The following is a 5,000-nucleotide window of genomic DNA, read 5'->3' as shown; positions in this document are numbered from 1 at the left end:
CATCGAGTTAATAAAGTCACGTCTCCACCCAAAGTACCGGCGGCTTTTAGTCCCAGGAGCTTTTCCCCCCCAGGAACTCAGAGGCTCCTTCGGCTCGTTGGTGTCTGCGTTTAAAAACCTGTGAAGACTGTGCGAATGAGTCCGCTGATGGATGAAAAAGCGCCGGCTGTGTTGACGCGTCATTTCCGCGTGCGACGACAGAGCGAACGGCTCCACTCCAGTCACGGTGGTGGCGACTCCACAGCGACAAGAAGGACAAAATCAGCAATCGGGAATAACACTTTGGTCGTCTTTCTTTATACATTTTATTCTTGTGTTCTTGTATTTGCCGTCAAAAAAAAAAAAATCACAATCACAATCAAGATTTTATGATCAAGTTTGAAACAGATTGAAAAACATGAGTTCACGCACAGGGAATCGAACCTGGGTCTACTGTGTAGGAGGGCACTCGTTATATGATACACACCATACATCACTTGGTGTGTTCACACATATATATTTATACATTCGGTCATTTTTTGTTTTCTGTTTTTTTTTATTACCAAAATGGAAAACAGGTAGTTTTTCCATTTTTTTTAAACAAACGGAACATTTTTAGAACAATAAAACAAACTGTAAATTCCGTCGGTTTGTAGAGACAGCTTTGAACAAATAGCTGCTGAAATAAAATGCTGCGAGTACTTGACCAATCAGAAATGTTCAGTGCTGCAAGCCCCTCCCCCAATGTTGCTGGACCTCTGAAAGGTACCAAAAGTATGGACCCCCCCCGGGGGCAGGGACTTTTTGGTTCCTGGGGCTTTGTCCCCGGCTCGTCATTCAGACCCTGGTCCCTGCGGTGGAAACGCACTGAGGGCATATTAACATCTGCCCTTTGGTAAAGGCCATGGAGCCCCTCTACCAGTAATGACAAACACAAACCGTCAATAGTTAAGACGTTAAAAAAACCCATTGAGTTGTGTTTAGCTCCGAACTGGTTTGGGTGATCCCAGTCTGTCAACAAAAAAATGACGACGAAAAATTATTTTATTGAATTATCTCCTGCACACTTGTCGATGTGAAAAGCTCATCTCTGCATGCTGCTTGTACTGGCCTTCTTAAAGGGAAATATTTTGCGACTTTATATTCTCCATCATCCAGGTCAACCCCAAAGCTCAGCGAGACGCAGGGATCATCATGATTATATGACTAATTAAAAATGTAATAGCTTAATCGGAAAAACAATGGCTCACGTTGCGGTAGCAGGCGTCCCTACCTTGTGTACTCCGTTCTGCCCCTGTTCACTTCAATCTAATTGTTTACGAGCGTATGTTGGTTTTGACACCTCGTTTCGTGTGGTGTGATTTCAGCGCCCAGAAACACGATCCCCGTGTCCTGCAGCGATAGCAGCCACAAGCAGCTAAGATGGAGGAGCCACGCGGAGCTGGTGGAGTCGGCAGCCTCACCATATGGTAAAAACTCAAGTTGTTGTGCGTAATTGGGCTAAATCTGACTACGACTAGTGAATCTGCGTGGGCATGTGTGTCTTTCCTAATTTGTGGTCTCTAAGTGTCAGCGTGTGAGAATAACTCTTTGAGTCAGAAGAAGAATTATACACTAGTATGTGTGTGCATGTTACTGTGTGTGTGTGTGTGTGTGTGTGTGTTTGTGTGTGTGTGCTTGCGTGCGCGTCTGTGTGTTTCAATGTGTGTTTGGTATGTATGGGTCACTGAAAGATTTCTCTTTGTGTGGACAGTATGTTTTGGGAAGTCCTGTATGTTTATGTACAAGTATCTATGAGTGTGTTTGTGTAATTCTGTTACTGTGTTTGTCTGTGTGTGTGTGTGTGTGTGTGTGTGTGTGTGTGTGTGTGTGTGTGTGTGTGTGTGTGTGTGTGTGTGTGTGTGTTTGTGTGTGTGCGCGCGCGTGTCTGTGTGTGTATCACATGTGATTCATTTTTACAGTTTACACGCTTTGTGAGAACTGGAGGCGTTTACTCCACTTCCAGTCAGGGCGCAACAACATATTTCACTGTACACACTGACAAATATACTTGTAAAGTACAACACAAGGGGAGCATTGTTTAGCATAAATGATTTTTAATATAGAGTACAGGCCGAAAGTTGCCATGTGTAGCTATGTAGATGGAATGCTGCTTATCATAACCAGATCTCAAGAAAAAGGTGTTGATGCCAACTTGAGTTGATTTTTTTTGTGTTTGCTTCCCTGAGCGTTTCCATCTGGTGGAAACTGGCTCAGTGCGGATCGTTGTTTTAGTGTTTTCTTTGTGTGACATGTAAATCAAAGGCCAGGATGACTTCTGTGTTCATGTACTCTCACCAGAGTAGTACTTTTTCTGCAAAAAAGATGGATACAGACAGATAGATAAAGAATAAATCAATAGAGAGATTGGGCTTTGCTGAGGCAGTGTACGGAAAATAATTGGTTGACACAGTGAATTATTTACTTAAACATTATGGGAGGTAAGGAATGGCACACTGGAAGGCCATGCTGCTATTACAAGAAGATCCATTAATTAAGATTTGTGAAAACACAAAAACCTGAGAACCGTGAGTAACAGCACCATGTACCAAGCACCATCCTCTGGAGGTGTAGAGACCTGGAGCTCTGGTGGTGTGGTGGACTTGTAGTCAGGAGGTCTGTATGTCTGGAGATCTGGAGGTCTAGAGAGTTAGAGGCCTGTAAGTCTGCAGGTCTGGAGGCCCGGAGGTCTGGTGGACTGGAGCTCTTTTGGTCTGGAGGTCTGGTTGTCTGGAGGTCTCGGGGTCTGGAGTTCTGGGGTCTGGGGGTTCGGGGTCTGGATGTCTGGGGGTCTGGATGTCTGGGGGTCTGGAGTTCTGGAGATCAGGATGTCTGGGGGTCTGGAGTTCTGGAGATCAGGATGTCTGGGGGTCTGGAGGTCTGGAGATCTGGAAGTCTGGTTGACTGGAGGTCTGGATGTCTGGGGGTCTGGAGGTCTGTAGTTCTGGAGGTATAGGGGTCTGGAGGTCGTGATGACCTTGATCTGGAACTGTGGGGAGGAAAACTACTCATTAATGGTTATGAAGTTTGATATGTTCCTATAATTACCCTCTTAATTTAATGACTCTCCAAATTACTTTTTTCTGCATTGACAAACCTGACAAACCTTTCAACAGCTTGAGTTTGTGTGTGTGTGTGTGTGTGTGTGTGTGTGTGTGTGTGTGTGTGTGTGTGTGTGTGTGTGTGTGTGTGTGTGTGTGTGTGAGAGTGTGTATGTGTGTGTGTGTGTGTGTGGGTGTGTGTGTGCGCGCGTGCTGTTAATTTATGCAGGATGCAACAACACTCCTTCTGCTGAGCTCTTTCCTCCCTCCACAATAACACAAAATCTCTCTCTCTCTCACTCTCTCTCTCTCTCTCCAGCTCCCCTATTCCCATTTTCCTCACTCCACACCCCTATTCCTCCTTCTCTCTCTCTCTTTCTCGCTCTCCTCCTTTCTCACAAATTTTCTCTTTCTGCCAAACAACTGTGACTGTTTTAATTCCGACCACTGATTAGCCTGAATCAATTAAGTCCTCCATGCTGTGTCCAACAGCAGAGCTGCATTGGGTATTTAGAGTTTCATTCATCAGATCCAGTCTCTTAATCATCCTGTAATTACACACCATGTCTATGGGGGCCCAAGTGGGACATTAGGCATGGCTGCTTTCTCTGGAACACATAAGGAACAAGGTATGAAAGTAAAGGTTTTGAGAACTGCGGGAACAAATCAATAAACTCACTTGTGAATGGGTTCTTCAATCCCCGTGGCCTCCTGTTGGCTGATTGCGGGCAAAGAAATCAGCCGCTTATCGTAAATTTACCGTGTTTACCGAGAATTAAGCAATTATTCTTTATTTTGGCTGCGCTGCAGAATCAGGGAAATTGTGAAGTGATTTTGGCAGAATACAATATACTTTCTAGTCATTTGTCCTCTGGAGCGTCAGTGTACAGGAGAAGGGAGACACCTAGCTCGTGAAGATGAAGGTGTCTCTCCTCCCTGCCGACGGCGTAGCTAATCCTTTTCCCAGTCTCTTGTTCTGACGTTCAAAGCGTTGCAGGGATAACATCGTTTCAGACGACAATCAATCTAGATTCCAGCTTGTCAATTAGACCTGCTAGTCAACTAATCTTTGCTGGATTGCAACGGGGTTTTCATTGGCACAATGGAAGAAAAAGCGAAACGCTTTAATGCCGTCTAATGACGTTATGGGAGGAAAAGCCCCATGCCGATGGGAACAGGATAATCCACATCGGGCCCTTTTGGAGTTGGCCCCGTTGAAAAACCCACCACCTCCTCTCCTGCTGCTGGGCCGCTGGCGGCGGCCTGACACAATGGGGCCCCCGCTTTGGGGCTCAGTCCGTCCCACACTACCAAAACACCTCTTCCATTTGTCAGGGTCACGGCCGGGGGGCCGGCATCATGGTATTATTTTTTTTGTCAATTAGTCAAAAAAGGCCTGTGTTGGTCACTTCCTCTGCAAAGGTAGGTGAACATTCTGCTGCACTGCTTTCATGCAGTCATTAGAGGAGTTATCAGTGCCAAAACCAGGCTGGAAGACAAATAATGAAAGGAGGGTGCGACGGAGAATGGCTTGGCGAGTCTGGAGCTCAAAAAGCAGGAAGCGCATGTTTTAAATTCATTGCAATAATGTGAACAATAATGGCCAAAAACCTCTTTGCATTATTAAGCAGTGGGGGGGAAAGAGTCTGATCCGTTTAGATAATCTGGGTCATGTTTAGCGGCGGTGTGTGCAGCTCCGAACGAGAAGCCGCCGACCGCTTCCTACTTCCCCCTGAATGAAACGCATCGTGTGGATGCCATAAGCCCTGATGAGAGGTTCATGTCAAGTCCGTTTTGTACTGGGATACAGACAGACACTTGTGGCTTAAACACTGCCAACTCTCCTGAGCACCACCCAGTCCATTGAGATCAGAGTGGAGTCCCGAGCAGCTCATTATGGTCTGCCCATTCAGACCCTGGAACAAGGGGAGGGGTTGGGAG

The sequence above is a fragment of the Zeus faber genome (assembly GCF_960531495.2).
Source record: "Zeus faber genome assembly, chromosome: 10".
Classification (NCBI taxonomy): domain Eukaryota; kingdom Metazoa; phylum Chordata; class Actinopteri; order Zeiformes; family Zeidae; genus Zeus; species Zeus faber.
The sequence above is the reverse complement of the archived record's forward strand: the minus strand, read 5'-3'. Positions refer to the sequence as shown.